This window comes from Trachemys scripta, chromosome 4, assembly GCF_013100865.1.
Source record: "Trachemys scripta elegans isolate TJP31775 chromosome 4, CAS_Tse_1.0, whole genome shotgun sequence".
In the NCBI taxonomy this organism is placed as follows: Eukaryota; Metazoa; Chordata; order Testudines; family Emydidae; genus Trachemys; species Trachemys scripta.
The window spans coordinates 129,210,137-129,228,833 of record NC_048301.1 but is presented as its reverse complement, the minus strand read 5'-3'; the positions used below and the strand labels follow the sequence as shown (position 1 = coordinate 129,228,833).

Below are 18,697 nucleotides of genomic sequence, written 5' to 3'. Positions count from 1 at the left end.
CTGACCTTGGACAAGTCGCCATGCCTCAATTTCCCACCTTTTTCTTGTACTAGGCCCATTTCACAGATGGGGAAACTGAGGCACGGCAATTTACCCCAGGCCACCATGACTCAGTGGCAGAGCCAGGAACAGAACCTGCTCTCCTGACTCCCAGTCCTATTCATCTCTGCCCTAAGGCCCCTTTGTGCCCATGTGGCTGGTGTGATAGAGCTGCAGCGGGACAGGTATAACCTCATCGCGGGGGGACCTCAGGTCTGGGTGCAGAGCCAGCCCTTCCAGTTCTATGCTACCTTGGCAGGAGCCCTGGCTGCAGGGTCTGGCCAGCGGTGAGGCAGAGGTGGGGTGGTGAAAAGAAGGGGAGTGGAGAGGGTGTTATTACATCTTGGTGATCCTGGGGCTCTGCACAGCCTCCCAGGAAGCCCTGAAGTAGGGGCACTCATTGGAGAATACACAGCGTCCCCCACAGCCCACAAACTGCCACCTCAGCACCAGGGCAAACTTGGCTCTCCATGGTTTAGCCCCAAGATCATCCTCCTCTTCTCAGGGGCCAGAGCAACATGTCAGGCAAACCCTCCTTAAGACCCGATTCTGCAAGGTGCTGAGCGCTCCCCACCAATCCCTGGACGGGGCGGTCGGAGGAGGGAACACCGCCTATAAATAGCCCTGGAAAGCAGGCTGTGAATTCTTCTGACAGTGTGACACCGGTGTAGGAGGCGCTTGCTCCTGGGAGGGACAGATGTCAAGAGAGCTCTCTCCCGGGAAAGCGGCTTATGAGGGAGGTCAGCTGCAGTGCAGTTTTGCTTTCTGTGCTAACTGACCCCGGCGTGATGGGAAGGGACACGGGTTCGCAGGGCATCTTGTCCCCCGTACTCCCCCCCCCATTATTCAGTTGGTTGATAAGAGTTTCCAGGGGCTGATTTTTCCCAAGCGGCGGCAGCGGCACAAGCTGCTGAGGAGAAATCTGCTGACTTGCTGCTTTTTAAAAATAACTCTGCCTTTGTCAGCAGGTCAGGGTTGCTCCACATTAAATAATCACAGCAGCTCGGCCCTCCCCTGCTCTGAGCAATTTGCACAAGGCTGCCACTCTTGTGAGGCCGCACGAATCATCACGGTTAATGTTCCGGACAAGAGAGCTGGGGCGCTGCTCACAAGAGTTCGCTGTCCCCTGGGAACAGTCGCATCACCAGGTGGGCTCTGAGGACCAAATATCTCCTTGGGGACCCCTCCCTCTTCGCCCATCTAACCCTGGCAGGGTCATGGCCTCGTGGACCTCTTGAGAGGTCATGCCTGCAGTGCTCTCCCATGCTGGGTAGCACCAGCCTGGCCACCCCTTGCCAGGATCCCTGTGCTGAACCTTCAACTTTAAAGTATTCGCCCTCATCAACTCCCGAACACCTGAAGGGGCCTCAGGGCCGCAACACAGCATGTGAGATCATGCTGCCTTCAAAGACATCCTGCCACAGCCATCACCTCGTCTAACCCCAAAGAGATCACATGCCCCACGCTCAGATCAGATTGTGGTAAGGCCAAACGCTCGAACTCGGGTGCTGTTGAGGCTGGAGGAAGTGAAACGTCGGGCCCTGAAGTGTCTGGTAGAACGTTTCCCAGCAGGGGGCGCTATACTGTGTTTCTGCATATAGGGCAGAGGTCGGCAACCTTTCAGAAGTGGTGTGCCGAGTCTTCATTTATTCACTCTGATTTAAGGTTTCGCGTGCCAATAATACACTTTAACGTTTTTAGAAGGTCTCTTTCTATAAGTCTGTAATATAGAACTAAACTATTGTTGTATGAAAAGTAAATAAGTTTTTAAAAATGTTTCAGAAGCTTCATTTAAAATTAAATTAAAATGCAGAGCCCCCAGGACGGTGGCCAGGATCCGGGCAGTGTGAGTGCCACTGAAAATCAGCTCGTGTGCCGCCTTTGGCACCCATGCCATAGGTTGCCTACCCCTGATTATAGGGTAATGGCTGAAATGTTTGAGAGTTTTCAAGGGGTGCTTGTTGAGAGAGAGGACAGGGCACGTGGCGGATGGTATAAAGCCTGAATGTTGCACTGTCTTGGCTTTCTCTCATGTAATGCTTGAACCATTAACACAGTGTCAAGCTCCCACAGGTACATGAAATCAGATACTAAGAATACTGCAAAAGAACAACTCCAAAAACAAAGAGTAATCTCGTGATTTACCAGATTCCTGTCCCCGATCAGATAGGGGGATGTGTTTAGCAACTGGGCATTCTGTCGCTCACAATGGGAAAACTACAACATTGCAACAGGACTGGGTAAAAGGGAAAAGAAAATAAGCACACCACAAGCTGAAATGGGCAAAGGTTGCTGCATGCTCCAACAGCAGCGGAATACCTCAGCAGCAGACCAGGAGCACCCAGGCAAAATCCTCAAAGCTTAAACCCACAAAAAATGTCATAGGTGAAAGGTATCTTTTCAACAAGTATAATCAAGGATCCAGAAAAACAATAGATCAGTATAGTGCCAAATTGCACAAAATGGCTGGTGCATGCAATTATCAAAACTTAAAAGGTGAACTAATTTATGATAGATTAGTGTTAGGGATGAAAGATGCAGGAGCTCGAATGAGAAGGGTAAGAGAGCCCACACTACTCTAGCAAGAGCTATAGACAAGTGCAAAGTAGGGGACAGCTTCACTCCCCAGTGCAGAGCATAAGTGGAGTAAACACAGAGCTAATTCATAAGAACATAAGAATGGCCCTACTGGGTCAGACCAAAGGTCCATCTAGACCAGTATCCTGTCTTCTGACAGTGGCCAGTGCCAGGTGCCCCTGAGGGAATGAACAGAACAGGAAATCATCAAATGATCCATCCCCTGTCGCTCATTCCCAGCTTCTGGCAAACAGAGGCCAGGGACACCATCCCTGCCCATCCTGGCAAATAGCCATTGATGGACCTATCCTCCATGAACTTATCTATTTCTTTTTTTTACCCTGTTATAGTCTTGGCCTTCACAACATCCTCTGGCAAGGAGTTCCACAGGTTGACTGTGCATTGTGTGAAAAAATACATCCTTTTGTTTGTTTTAAACTTGCTGCCTATTAATTTCATTTGGTGACCCCTAGTTCTTGTATTATGAGAAGGAGTAAATAACACTTTCTTATTTACTTTCTCTACACCAGTCATGATTTTATAGACCTCAATCATATCTCCCCTTAGCCATCTCTTTTCCAAACTGAAAAGTCCCAGTCTTATTAATCTCTCCTCCTACAGAAGCCGTTCCATACCCCTAATAATTTTTGTTGCCCTTTTCTGAACCTTTTTCAATTCAAATATATCTTTTTTTGAGATGGGGTGACCAGATCTGCACACAGTATTTAAGGTGTGGGTATACCATGGATTTATATAGAGGCAAAATGCAAGGGAAAAGCATGAAAATACAAGGAAAAATACACCAAAATTTGTGCAAAAGCAGTGTTGTAACCAGGGGCAGCTGTCCAGGGTGCAAAGCCACCGGGGCAGAAAAATGGGGCGGTGTCGGAGATGCACATGGGATCCCAGCCCCGCCCAGATTTCTGGCTTCCATTTAGAACAGAGAAAACAGCCATCTCCTGCCAGGAGCCGGTGGATTGGAGGCTGGTGGGAGCTGCCTGGCCCATTCGGGCCCTGGCTCTCTGCTGTGGGAGCCAGGGTGCTGGCTGGCTGCCCGTCAGCCCTCCCTGCCCTGCTCCCCAAGCCAGGCCACCTCTGCATGGCGAGGCGCTCCCCAGGCAGGGCAGACAGCACTGCTCCAAGCTGTGCCCCTGACGCTCTCTTGCCTTTCCCCCAAAGGAGCCCAGTGCCGGCCAGCGACATCCCCTGGAGCCGGCCCCTGCCCGCAGAGCCCGCTTGCCATTAGATGCTCCCTGAGGCGCTCTAATATATTTAATAAAGATATATTAGAACTGGAAAAGATACAGAGCAGGACAACAGAACTGATTAGAGATATTGAACAGCTTCCGTTTGTGGCGAGATTAAAAAGATTGGGACTTTTCAGCTTGGAAAAGAGATGGCTAAGGGGAGATATGATTGAAGTCTATAAAATCATAACTGGTGTGGAGAAAGTAAATAAGTGTAAAGTAAATAGGAGCAGTAGTGATCTGTATGCTGTGTATAACATCTATGCTCAAAAGGTCTGTTATACCTTCTCCCCCGCCCCCCTTTGTCTCCTCGCTCTCTTGGAATATCTGTGAAGTGGCTTTCCCCCTCCCACTCCCTCCTGGAATGCTTGTGGGATGAATGGGCTGGTTGAGCAGCTGGAAGATCAGAAGAGCTCCCAGGTAGACAAGGTGTCTGGCACTCTGATTAGGCAGCGCGCACACACCCAATGCATGGACACTGCCTGTGGTAGAGTGTGACCAACCAGATGTGGCCAAGTCATCTCTAGTCGCAGACCATGAGGAGCAGTCTTTAAAAGGGGAAGGGGCCATGTGCTCAGGAGTGCACTCACAAGCTTGTACCTCCCGTAAAGGCCCTTCGCCCGGGCTGCCTGGCCAGTGGTTCACCGCATTGCATTCCATTGTGCCTCAGGAAGACTTACCTTCATTGCACCGTCCATCGCTGTGCTGTGGGACACTTACCTTGAAGGATCCTGACATCTCCAGTGCTGTGCCTGTCCTGGGAGCGTGAGTATGCGAGTGTGAGTGTGACCCCCCGCCCTTCTTTTGAGCCTAGCTATCAGTATAATAAACGTGCTGCTTTCTGCCAAACTCTGGTGGGTCATTAGTCCTCCCTAAGCTTGCTAGCTGGCCCAATTTTGGGTAACATTATTTACTCCTTCTCATAACACAAGAACCAGGGGTCACCTAATTAAATGAATAGGCAGCAGGTTTAACACAAACAGAAGGAAGTGTTTCTTCACACAATGCGCAGTCAACCTGTGGAACTCCTTGCCAGGGGATATTGTGATGGCCAAAACTATAACTGGGTTAAAAAAAAAGAATTAGCCAAGTTCCTGGAGGATAGGTCCATTAATGGCTATTACTCAAGATGGTCAGGGATGCAACACCATGCTCTGGGTGTCCCAAGCCTCTGTTTACCAGAAGCTGGGAGTGGACGACAGGTGACGGAGCACTCAATAATTGCCCTGTTCTGTTCATTCCCTCTGAAGCACCTGCCATTGGCCACTGTGGGAAGACAGGATATTGGGCTGGATGGACCATTGGTCCCAGTATGGCCATTCTTATGTTCTTATGTACCATACATGGAACATTGGCTGACCTCCCAAAGGCTATGACTTGACCCTGATGAGGTCCTAGCAGTACAGCAGATGCCCACACCTAAAGATATTCAATCAGTTCAGAGACTATTAGGATTTCTAAACTACCTGATAACATTTCTTCCAGGCTTCTCAGAAGCGTGTAAACCCCTGAGGTGACCACAGGATAGATGCAGTCTGGACCTGGCTAGCTCAATCTGATGGGGCCATCACATGCATCAACCATCCCAGCTGTGCCATTTAATGGTTGAACACTGAGGGCATCTGGTACCAGCTGTTGGTCATACCCCTGGCTGTGCCGAGCATTCAATCCAGACGCCAAGCGTGCCAAGGTGAAGAGAACAGATAGACGTGCATGCATCTCTCCGAGCCAGTATGGGCACGAGATCTCTTTGAGGGAAAGCTGCAGACACCTGTAGCAAAGCTCCTGACAAAGCATGAAAGAGCCTGCGGCAGAGCAGGCCTCACTCTGGTCTGATTTATGCCACTGAGCCGTTAGTGACTTCAGTGAAGTTACTCCATCTTTACCTTAGCATAGGAGCAGAATCAGGCGGCTTGTGTCTTCCACCCCTTCAGCAAGCACCAGGCAAGTTTCCATCCTCAGCCAGCCCTGGGAACCCTGGCTGGATCCTATCCCACACAGCCAGACCTGAGATGGGGTGTAGAGACCCTACGCGGCAACAGCCACTGAGGGGTTAATGGACAGAGCAGCTACTTCCCCATCTGCGGCTAATTGTTTGACCAGCAACAGTTGGGATAAAAGGCCCAAGCAGAGGCTAAGAAGAGGTCTCCCTGGCTGCAAAGAGGGAGGAAGTGGTGCAAGGAGCTGGAACCTCCCAGGATGGGCCTGGAGGCAGATGAAGGTAGGAAGTGGATGGGGAAGCAGCAGTGAGCCTGAGGGCACAGACTTAGCTGCTTAGTGTGGGGTCCCTGGGCTGGAGCCCAAAGGGGATGGAAAGCCCTCCTGAGGCAAGGGGGCTAGGAGCCCAGTGTGGGCTGAAGACCTGCCATAAGGCCCTTGGGCTGTTGAGGGTTTTTTTGGGGTGGAGGGCTGAGTGGTGAGGAAGAGCAAACCACTGCAGGCTTGGAGTGGCTGTGAATGGACAGCACCAGAGTCCGAGGCTGATACACTGTGCCCAGCCATGAGGGGTGCACCAGCTGGCCAGTGACCCTTCTACAGGACCCTGACGGGATCCCATGCTAACCCCAGCCAGCACCCGGGGACCCTGACGGGATTCCACTCTAACCCTGCCCCTCCCCCAGCCAGCACCTGGGAACCCTGACGGGTTCCCACTCTAAAACCCCTGCCCCCCTCAGCTAGCCAGGTCCTGTTCATCCTGCCTTCCCTGTCAGACAACAGTGGATGACATATCTGCCTGTTAACTGAATCTAAGCCAAGTTTTTTGACCCCCAATCCAGGGCCTTAAGCACTGGGCCGCGCTGCCTCCCATAAATAATAGCAGGGCGCAGTGTGGGGTGAGACCGTTGCAAAGAAATTTGAAACACTTGTGTCTTTCTGCATTTTTGTTGCACCTTTGCAATTGCTCCCGGTTTGGTAAAAATTCCACCCCAAGCCGGGCCTGTTTCAGTGAAAATGAGACAGTTTTGCACGTTTTCACAGACAAACAAGTGTGGTGGGGGAAACTCGACCTGCCGCCCCTCAACAATGGCATTGTAGGGGCGAGAAAGGAGGATGTTGCACATGGGAAGAAATGCAGTGAGCAATTGTGCAGAGGGCTCATGGCGGAGGAGCCGGGGATGAACTCCAGGGCTCTCCGGAATGGTGGGCTAAGGAGGGAGGTGGAACATAAAAGGTTTTGTGCGGTGAGATGGGCACTCAGGGAGCAGGCTGAAAGGGGATGGTGAGTGCTTCGTCTTTCATGCTTGAAGGCACCGAGGCATTTACCGGCCTTTACTAAATGATTTAAGATCAGCAGTACAGTCAGGCACCGGGCTTTGAACTGCAATGACACTCTGTACGTGTAGAAAAAAATCAAGGGCTCAGTGCGGTCATCCCCCTGGAAAGGTTTTTAAAAACTCCCAGGTCCCAAGAGGCGTTCAAAGTGACCCTGTCCCTGCTGGATCTTCTTTCCTACCTCCTCGTTCTCAGGGTGCTGTTAACTGAGGGGAAGCTGCAGGGAATTGACCTTGCCTCCTTCCTCATGGCTCTGGGGACAGATGCCTGTGGGGTATTGTCCAGCTCACAAATGGTGTTACTCCAGCCTTGGTGATGAGCAGGGAATGGAGAACTCTGTTGCTGGGGGATGGGGCAGTTGAAGAGCAGGTGAACACCCCTCTGGCAAGTCCAGGCACCATAGTCCTCCCCAGCAAGGGGACATCTATGTAGGGATCTTATCTGGCCCCATCGCTGAAGCAAACGAGCACCTCGCAGATGCCGAAGAACTGAGCTTGTGAGGTGGGGGCAGTATATTTAGCCCCATTTTACAGCCAGGGAAATAGAGGTTTGCTTGAGACACGCAGGGAATCAGTGGCATGACCAAGCTAGAGCTCAGACCTTCTGTGTCTGACCATCACCACAGGCTCCTTCCACAGCTGCCTGTGCGGGGGGCGATGGGACTTTCTATCTGAGGTCAGAGAATAGACTGGGGTGGGGCTGCTCCTCTCCTCAGCTTTTGGGGACCATTTAGGAGAAAATGGGTAGTTTCTCCCCTCGCCCATGTCGACCAGTGGAAGTGGCCACTCCAGTTTGAATCTTTCCTGTTGTCTGTTTCCTGTGGGTTCTCATTGCTTTTGCAAAGCTCAGGGCATGGGCAGGGGGTCATTTATCTCTGTGGGGCCTGTATGTTAACATCTTGTTGTTTACTGCCTAAGAGCCCATTAATCCTGCAGGAGGGCTGGGAGGATGGGGGGGGAAGAGTCTGGGTGATGCATTTTAGCAGCGGGAGAAGCATCCCGACTTGTGTTCCTGATGGCTGCTTTTCCTTGTGCCTCTCCCCGGGTTGGAGCAGAGAGCCCCAAGGGCTTCAGAGAGATGGCCAAGCCCAGAGGTGGGTTATCTACCTCTGATGGGACTCCCACAGTGATGGGAGAATGCATGATTTGTGTATCTGGGCACCTCTGCTGGAGGGAATCCAAACTACTCAACTGTGTGTCATAGACCCCATGTTGCTAATAGCCAGTGGGGATTCTCCTCTAGTTCAAGTGGTGCTTTGAGAAACAAAGATCTGAATTCCATCCATGCTGTTGCCATGACATTTCAAGTGTGCAGCACAGTGACAGCACTGAGGGAATTTTGGACCAATCTTTCCGTTTGGATAGCACGGAGACTGCATGGTACATTACAGACATGGCCCCCGCTTCCTCACTTAGCACAGAGCAAAGCCACCACTGTTGGCATCTATGCGGAAGCACCCTGCGCTTAGAGAATGGAAATTAACTGGTATTGATACAAAACTGAAACTGAACGGCTGTCAGGGAATGAAACTTGAAACTCACTTGTCTTTACTCTGTGCTGTGTCGCCTAATGCACCTGCAGAGACAACTGCGGTTTCTGGGATATTTACCGATCCGGAGCTGCAGCTGCTCACCACCAAAGGCCTTGGGGAAATTCCCACCCCTGGTCTTCCTTGTCTTTCCAAAATGAAACTCCTGGCACTAAGCCTACTGCAGGAAGGATGGTCGTGTGGTGAAGACATTGAGTGGGGACTAACACAGACTTCATGTGTGACCATGGGCATGATACCTCTAGGGTGACCAGATGTCCCAATTTTATAGGGACAGTCCCGATTTTTGGGTCTTTTTCTTATATAGGCTCCTATTACCCCCCCCATCCCAATTTTTCACACTTGCTGTCTGGTCACCCTAGACTCATCTCTCTGGGCCTCTGTTCCTGTAGTGTCTAGGAATTGGATGGTCTCCCTTCAAATGGCTCTCTAGTAGGCTCCCAGCCTGGTTTCCAGTGCAGAAGCCACCAGAACCTAGCAGCAGCATGTTACACGTAGCTAGGCCTTGTATGTTTGTATACAGTTAGGCTAGGTCTATACTACCCGCCTGAATTGGCGGGTAGAAATCGACCTCTCCGGGATCGATTTATCGCGTCCCGTCGGGACGTGACAATCGATCCCCAAATCGGCGCTCTTACTCCACCAGCGGAAGTGGTAGTAAGCGCCGCCGACAGAAAGCCGCAGAAGTCGATTTTGCCGCCGTCCTCACAACGGGGTAAGTCGGCTGCGATACGTCGAATTCAGCTACGCTATTCACGTAGCTGAATTTGCGTATCTTAAATCGACTCCCCGCTGTAGTGTAAATGTACCCTTAGTTAGTTGGAATCTGGCTGGCTGTGTGTGGTTCCTCAGATCCTTAACGTTGTGTCCAGAGCAAGGATGCCGTAGTGCCTGATAGGGGATAAGAACTCTTCCTCTGGCTGTTTTGTCCGTGTTGATTGCAAGTTTTATGGAGCAGGGACTGTCTTGTCCTCTGAATCTGTGCAAGGCCCGGTACAATGGAGCCCTGATCTCAGGTGGGGCCTGTAGGTGCTACCATGATATAATAACAAAAGGAAGCCAGCAGCCCTGCTTGGGATGGAATTTGCTGGCACGGTTAAAAATCGCAGCGATGCCTTGGCTCTGGGCCCACTGCACAGCTCTCTCCCTCTGCGCTGGTGACGCAGGTTTGTGTGCGTGTGGATCTTGCCGGTGCTTATCAGACAGCCGCTTTGAAGACACTGGCTCTCTTGCTCTGCGAGTGCCTCTTGCTGGCAGTGCCTGCATGGCCCATCGCTCTTCCAGATTCAAATGGAAATCAACCAACAGAGAGGAGCAGGGCACAGTTCCCACCACGCGCCCTGGGAGCTGCACATCCTAGCAGCCCCTGTTCGCATCTCAAAGCACGGGGCAGTTACACGTGTAAATACCCGCATATCATCCTGAGAGAGTTAGAGGAATAAGATTCATGATGGCAGACAGGGTAGCTTGAATTACAGGCAAGTGGGGTTACCAATCCCTCAAGCTTCAAGGCATAAACTCATCCTTATTTGGGGTCAGGCAGGAGTTGGAGTGTCAGCCGGGGGGCGTCTGCACTGCACAAATAGCAACAGGCGCACTCTAAGGAATTAACCCCTTCCCAGGATGCTTCTGTCATTGGTCATGGTCAGAGACAGGACACAGGATTAGATGGGCCATGGGATCGTTCCACTAGGGAAGTTCCAACGCCTTTATCTAGGGATCCAGAGTGACCACATTATGGGCATGGCTACACAGTGTAATTCCTGGTTCAGGTAGATGCATGCCCGGTAGCTCTACAAAAGTGTGGCCATGGTGGCATGGGGATGGCTTAGGCTAGTTCACGCCCAGAGGAGTGGATGGGATTGCATTTGGGGAGGCTAGTCCTAGCCCTCGCTGTCTTGGCCTCGCTGCCATAGCTTGAACAGAGCTAGCACGGGTCCATCTGCTTGTGCCGGGAGTGACGCCTCCCACCTGCTGTGCAGACAGACTCTGTCACTTGGAATCTCCGGGCCAGCTGCAGTCGCCCTGGAGGCTCCTCCAAAGCAAAGGCAGTGTGATCTCGTGGAGCGGGTGCCTACGCTGCAAGAGAAGATGTGATCACAGTATGGGGAGGAAGTCCTTTGCTAGCTTTAATCTAGCTAGCGCGGGTAAGAGTAGTAGGAAAGACGTGACCGCACGGGCTAGCTGCTTGAGTATAAGCCAGCTGGGGACCCTGGATGTTCTCTGGTGGCTAGCCATGGCTACACTGCTCTTGTTCCCAGGGCTGTCTGGATTAAAGGGTACTCTTTAATATACCTACCCTGGCTACAAATCCCCCTTCCCTTGCAGTGGAGGTGCACCCTGGCACTTGGCAGACCTTGGTTCAGCTCTTGGTGGTGCCCCAGACTCCCTGTCAAGTCATTTAGTCTTTCTGAGCCTCAGTTTCCCCATCTCTATCATAAAGGGAAAATACTTCCCTGCCTCCCAGGGGGTGATGTTTGTAAGGTGCTCGGATGTGATGTGGGCAGGGGCCAGGCAAGTGCCTAGACAAAGAGAACGGCCACATGACAACAGTGGCAGCCTCGGCCCTACCTTAGAGACCTCACTTCTGTGGGAGCTAGGGGTGTTCTGTCTCCCTGGCCTTCACCTCTTGGTAGAAACAAAGGGGCCAGCTGGAAAAACCAGTTCCGCCCACATCATGTGGTGGGCAAACTCCACCCCGTGGCCGGCTTCAGGGGCGGAGCTAGGAGAGTGGGAGGGGCCCCACTGACTCTGTATCCCTGCCCCCCACCATTGTGGATTAAAAATGGTATCTGCTCGAAGACCAGCTCTTTGTTTCTTACCGGCTCACCTGCCCCTGCTGTGTCTCTACCCCACCCTCAGCCATCAACCTGCTTTCAGTGGCATTGCAGTAGCCTCAGTGCAAAGATGCCAGCAGAGTGAGATGCCACTAGCCAAGGGCTGTGACTTTAGGGAGCAGGGGCATGAATAGAAGGACTATAGTAGCATTCACAGATTCCCCGGCCGGAAGGGACCGGTCTGATCATCTAGTCACTGAGAGCCCTTGACTGCGAGATCAGGGCCTGATTGTGCAAGGTGCTCTGTGCACACATAGTGAGATGCAGTCCCTGCCCCAAAGAGTGAAAAGAGAACAGAATTATCCCCTCTTTACAAACAGGGAATCAAGGCAAAGAAAAACCAAGGAATTTGCCTGTGGTCAGAGACAGAGCTGGGAACGGGACTCCGAGCTCTCGTGTTCCAGATCACTGCCCAACCTTTCCTGAGCAAGCGAAGGCTTAAGCAGTAAAGATCTCACTCTGGGTACAGACAGACCTGCTCCCAAGCCCTGCACCTGAGCTTTGGGACCACTCTGATTTGGATCCACACTCCTTAGCTGGGGCTCCTGTCCAATTCCCAGAGCCTTGTGTTGACAACCTCCCCACCCTGCTCTGTCCGGTTCAGTCGAGTGCAGCATCTCAGCTGAAATTGGATCTGAAGTTTTTCCCTTAGACAAGCAGGCTCTGTTGCTCTGATTTGTGATGCTATTTAAGGCATGCACCATCATTCCTTCTCTCCTCTCAATGCTTTTATTCTTCTTTGGCCAATAAACTTCCCTGGCTGGTGTCTTCAGTTTTTCCCCATATTCTTGATGCCTTTGGTGACCTGTCTCTGGGGTTCCATTTGGCATGGTCTCTCAGCTCTGGGCAGATTTTTCAGAAGAGCTCCGGGCCATGTTTTCGTGAGCTCAGCACCCATTTAAGCATGTGAACCAGGGCCAGGTTCTCCAAATAGCTCCACACCCAACAGGCAGGCACTATGCTGAGCCATTCTGAACATTCGGACTCTCTGGAGTTGTCTCCTCAAATGGACATTGGTTACCGGCATGACGCATGCAAGTAATACTGCCTTGCATTTTTACAGTGCTTTGCACCGCAAGACTTGGGTCTGATTCATCCCTCGTGCATCTCTACTGTCTTCAACGGCATTACAGCAGGGATGAATTTGTCCTCCTGACCCTTTGGGCTACCCAGGAATGTAAGCACAGGACCACTCTGATAATCAGTAATAAAGTATATGATACTGGATGAGTTGTGTCCCTTCTGTGCCTCAGTTTCCTCATCTGTAAAATGGGGCAAATGATACTGACCTCCTTTGTAAGTACTACTGAGATCTACAGATAGAAAGCGCTTTGTGAGAGATAGGCATTTGATTTATTATTATTATTATTATTACATAAGCAGCTAATGTAATTTAATTTCTATAGTATCTTTTCATCTCCCAAGAAGCCCAACGTACATTACAGACTATACAAGGGAACAACTTAATCCATTACAGAAATGCAGCCACCTCTGGTGTGGAAGGCAGCATTTATAATTGTGAGTAGGCAGTGGGGCAGGCAGGAAATTATGTCCAAGAGGACTCTGGAATCTCCAGGCACAAGGCCCTGAACCCTACAGAGCCTCATGACTTCAACAGAGTCCCATGTGGGAGTTAGGTTTGGATCTATGCTGGCCGCACCCTAAGACTGCACAATAAATGAGAGACAAATATTGCTAAGGTGTCAGGCTTCGTTTAAGAAAAGCCAGGATTTCTTAGACCTTAGAGCTCGGAATGTAGCCCCATGTATTACCACTAGCCAGAACCGTGCCCTTTTCGGCTATCCAGTTATCATTGAACTCTTCAGTTCAGGTTCACTCTTCAGGCTCTCTACTTCCATACCCTTTAAATCTGAGAGACAGACAGATGGCTGCATCCCTTCATTGCCCGGTTTGTTTCTGATGACCGCAAGTTCATCTTCCTGGTATTTTGGCTCCTACATCTTCTCCTGGCTTTTCTGCCCTCCGTCCTAAAGAAGTTCATCACCACAATGTGGCACATGCTGGATCAGGCTATTGCTGTATGCCTCGGTATAGCAGGGAAGATCAGTGGGTTTGGACTTCTGCTGGCCGTTGCATAGCAGTCTTTGCAGGATGGTTAGAACTGGGGATCAGGAGCTCCGGGTGCTGTTCCTAGATCTGCCTGCAGATTGGCTGTGGGATCTGAGGGAAGTCACTTCCCCTCTTGGTAGCCTCCCAATTCAATGGGTGCCCTGTTGGTGGTGAGAGAGACCCTGCCTGGGGTGCAGTGGGGGAGGTGACTCCACTCAGCATCTGGACCTGGCTGGGAGAAGCCCAGCACCCTGCTGCCGGCATCCCTTCTGCCTGCAGACAGGGTCATGCAGCAACATGGCCGGGAGCGGTTCCACCATGGCACATAGCCACACGTGGGTTCTCACGCACAGGAGTGAATGCAGCTTCCCCCTTTGCCCCTATGGCTTGTCTTTGCACCCTGGGTTTCATGATTTCTATGCATGCAATTGAACCTGTGAACCCCTGCTACAGCTGGCCCTGCCTCTTTAGGGATCTGTGACATAAAGCCATCCCTTGCATACAGGTTAGTCCACTAGTATGGGGCTGTCGTTTTTATAGAATCATAGAATATCAGGGTTGGAACGGACCTCAAGAGGTCATCTAGTCCAACCCCCTGCTCAAAGCAGGACCCCAGATAGATTTTTTTTTTTTTTGCTCCAGATCCCTAAATGGCCCCCTCAAGGACTGAACTCACAACCCTGGGTTTTGTAGGCCAATGTTCAAACCACCAAGCTTTTTCTCTTCCCCCCCCCCCCCCAGCTCTGCCATCGCTGAAGAGCTGACACAAGCAGCCAGGTTTCCAGAATCACCAGCGTCTTGGCTGTTGAATACTGATCTCAGTTGTGGGTGCTGAGCCTATGAACATCTGGCCCTGAGCAGTCTTGAAACCCCCACCCCAAGCCAGGAGAGCATCCCCCCCTAAATAAGGTCTCCAGGTGCCTGCTTCGAGCTCCGCAGAGAGACCAGGGGACCATTTTGCCTCCTTGCAATTTCGTTCTCCTTAAGAACATTTCCTTCTCTGCAGTGGCTCTTTTCTTGGTGGCTGGTGGAGGGAGGGCACTGGGTCTAAGTGTATTTGATGGATAATTCCTCATTACCTTAATGCATTTGCAAGCTGGGATAATTGATGGATGTTTAACAGGATGTATTTCCGACAGCCGGCTGGAGAAATGGACTCTCATTACTCTGCAAATGTTTCTTCTTACTATTGAACTCTTTTGTTTCAATTGATCCTCACATTTCCCATCATTCATTGCTCATTAGTAATCCCTCAAGCAGCTGCTCCCTTCAGCCCTGCTCCTCCTTGGCAGAGCTATCACTCATCTTCCCCAGCCTGGCAGCCAGTTCTACCTGGGATGCTGGGAGATCAGCGGTGGGGGGGGGAGGGGGGAAGGGGCTGGATGCTTTAGCAGGCATTTGCAAGGGGAGGGGGCAGACTTGTGTGTCTTTTCGAAACTAGCCGCAGATCTGTGCTGCACAAGAACAGACAAGATCCCCTTCCCCTATACACATGTTGGACCTTGACTCTGCTAGTTACACTGAGGCTCATTTATGTCTGAGGTGAAATATGGCGGCCTACGAATCCCCCTGTGCAGGAGGCCTCCCCAGGCAGTGCCCTGCTCCCAGCCCTCAGTGTGAGGGCTGTGTTGGGGGAGAGGCTTGTGGGCCCTGCATGTCTCCTGTCTGTTTTCTAGGGCCTGTAGGGAACTATGGGAAGCAGAGTCTAAATTAGATCAGCCACAGGGCTGCTCTAACTTAAAACAGAAGTTAAGCTGGCTCTTCTATAGCCCTGGAAGGAGGAGAGCTCAAATGTGGCTTAAAACCAGCGAGAGAGGAAGGATTGTCCAGTGCACTAGCCTAGGACTTGGGAGACGTGGGTTCAGTTCCCTAGTCTGCCACAGACTCCATCTTAGACACTGGGGACATCACTGAACCACTCTGTGCCTCAGTTTCCCCACCTGTATAATGGGGATAACAGTGCTCCCCTACTTCACAGAGATGCTGTGACGCTAAATACATTAGATATGTTTCGAGATGCTTGGAGGCTCTGGTGATGGGAGCCACATAAGTACCTTAGGTAGATCTGCCCCCAAGCCCAGCAATGGTGTTCCTCAGAATGGACTCATAGGATACTGTGCATGTTTATTTATCAGTTCTCAAGACCTGGTTGTGTTGCACATGTCATGTCCACACACACCAGTGCAAAGGAGGCATAAAATGCTCCTGAATGAGAACTCTCGACTCATGCTGGGGTAGCTTGTCACGCTCACTTTGTACTAGTGTGAATGCCAACCCAAAGCGCAAGGCAGGGGAGAACCTGACACTGTGGGCCTAATTCTTCCCTCCTTGACCCCCCCCCCCACTCATGCCAGTATATCTCCATTGGCCTCCATGGAGATACCACTGACTGACACCAGGCAAAGCGAAAGGAGGCTCAAGCCCTGACTAAATCCATAGCCTTTTGCTGTACAGCACGGGGACAAAATTAAGCCAAGTGAAATGTTAGGCCAGATATCCCTGGAGGAAAAAGGTCCTGCTGGTAAGATCACCCATTAGATTCTGGAATTGGCATTGGAGGGAAGTGGAAGCCTCATCGCTTGAAGCGTTTAAAGCTGGACTGGGTAAAGACCTCAAGTATAGGAAACACTTCTGCAGTAGTCTCTAGAAGATGCACCATTTGGGGCCTAATGGGGCTTTGAGCTCTGCAGTGTCTATGATTGTATAATAACAGTCCACCATCAACAGTAACTACTGGCTAACACAACACATGTGCAGAGCATGGTAACTGAATAGTCTCAGAGATGCCTTGGAAATCACCCAGAGAGTTACCATATAACTCACAGGAAATTAGCAATATGAAAATCAAAGATCAATTACCATATAGCTTGTGTTCATGATAACCCTCTAGCATATGAGGCAGGAGTAACTAGATAAGACCCTGTGATTACGAAGCACTTATGTGGTCAATAGTTACTGTGTAATTAAAAGGTTCCTCTCCTTACTTCGTTCTATGCGCTTGGGGTTACAACCTCTCCTGTCTTGTCCTGCTGGAGGAGAAAACAGTAACGGTGGGATGATGGGACTTGAGGATGTTATATCATGATGGCGCAACACCACCGAGGAATATTTCCCCCCAATCTAATTAAATGTGGGCACTTTTTCATGCTGCGGCCGAAGGATGAGATCTCGAATTCTCCTGCCATGTGGGGATCTCCAAGCCCTCTCCACCCACTGCAGGGTGGGACTGTCAGAGAGGCCCCAATGGAGCTGGCATCCAACTCCCATTGAAGCCAAGGGACTGTCTTTTCATCGTACTGCACCAAGCACAAGGGGGCCCCAGTCTGGCATTAGGCGCTATTGCAATACAAAAGTGAAATGACCTTCACAAAGTTAGCCAGTGACAGAGCTGGGAACAGAACCCAGAGGTCTTGACTCCCAGTCCTGGTCTTCCACTACTAAATCAAGCTCCCCTTTTGTTATGCAGAGCATGAGGAGAGCTGTAGATTCTTACAAGCCACACTGGCAAAGTTAACCCTGTAATCTGACATGCTTGGAAGGAAGCACTCTGGATTTCCTGTGGTGGCCACATTTTTTTTTTTTTTCTTTCTGCCCAAACTGACTAGAAGCCCTGTGCTTGAGGACATTCCCCCCTGTTTCTATTGAACCAAATTTCTAGTGTCTTTCCCTAACAGCCTTGCAAGTAATTAACAGTAATGGGAGGTGGGGGGAAGTACTTAAATTAGATCTTGACACCAATCCAATGAGAACTGGTGCTGTGTTAGATGAATTCACTGGATCATTTTCTGTTCATGGAGTGGCTCATGATTTGTCTTGTATGGACTGGTCATTTGAAATGAGTTGCCAGAAACTCCTGGTCTGTGAATGGTGCTAGGGGGCTATTTGTTGCAAAAATTCAGTGTTGGACACATGGGTCACATGATGTTTCTGTTCCTTGATTGAATAAGTGTCCTTCTTGGAATCGGGCTTCTGAGGCAAATACCTGCAGTTACCTTTATGGAAAAAGTCCTATAGAATTAAATAGGGATAAACTTGTCTAGGACTCAGTACTATAACTTTAGAATAAAGTGTACAATCTAGCACTTTTCATCCATCTCAATGAGAGGAGGTCAGCATCATTTTATAGATGGGGAAACTGAGGCACGGAGCAGGGACGTTGCTGGTCACCTTGAGCAGTACTAGGAAGAGAACCCAGGTTTCCTAAAAGTCAGTCCCATGAGGTATCCACTAGGCTGTGCTGCCTTTCTCTGGGGTTTATTTAACTATCCTACAGAATTCTGTAGTAAGGATTTAATTTTCAGATCTCTAGGATGGTCCATAAAAAGCTATAGAAAGTCCATCACTTTCTGCTACATTCTGCAGGCCCTTCTCGATAAGGGTCTGAATTCAGAATTCACCCTGCAAGAGTATTCTATTTAATAATTTGCTCTTCCCTCAGTCCTGTTTCTGCAAAGCAAACAGAGACCAAGCAAATTCCTTTAACAAGCTAACCGAACCTTTGAGGAATAGACACAGGGCTGTGTCATTGCCCAGGCTGAGTGAACGCATTGGCTTGGATTTTCCCCTGCCCTGCAACTTGTGTCATTACTTATGCCTGTTCAAAGAAGGCATAAAATGCCACCAAAGCAAGGCACTGGGAGCTCTTTGGGACAGGGACAGTCTTGTTCTGTTTGTACAGCACCTCGCACGGTGGGGTCCTGGTCCATGACTGGGCTCTGAGATGTTGCAGTAAAATATATAATAATCCCAGTGAAGTTAGAGGTGTTTGTAAGTGTTTAATGGAGATCGACCTTTGGCCTGAAGTCTTGATGCATTAACTTTGGCAACCTTTGGAGATGCTGTCACATAGGGTTACCATACGTCCGGATTTTCCCGGACATGTCCGGCTTTTGGGGGCTCAAATCCCCGTCCGGGGGGAAATCCCCAAAAGCCGGGCATGTCCGGGAAAATCGGGAGGCTCGGCCGGGGCCTCTTTGTGCGGGGCCGGGGGCATGGTGCCGGGCCAGGCCCGCGGGGCTGGGAGCCGGGAGCCAGCCCGCTGGGCTGGGAGCCGGGCCGGGGTCGGGGAGTCGGGAGCCGGCCCGGCTTCCAGCGCCGCGGGCCGG

At 50.8% G+C, this 18,697-nt stretch overlaps 1 long non-coding RNA gene across 1 annotated transcript in view; it reads left to right on the top strand.

Moving 5' to 3' along the window:
• Positions 1-701: 701 nt before the first annotated feature.
• The window catches only part of LOC117875910, a 48,196-nt gene continuing 30,200 nt past the window's right edge, over positions 702-18,697 (top strand). Inside the window, exons 1-2 of the long non-coding RNA XR_004645386.1 lie at positions 702-1,520; positions 5,349-6,084. This is a non-coding gene — a long non-coding RNA (uncharacterized LOC117875910). The remainder of the gene's footprint in view (positions 1,521-5,348; positions 6,085-18,697) is intronic.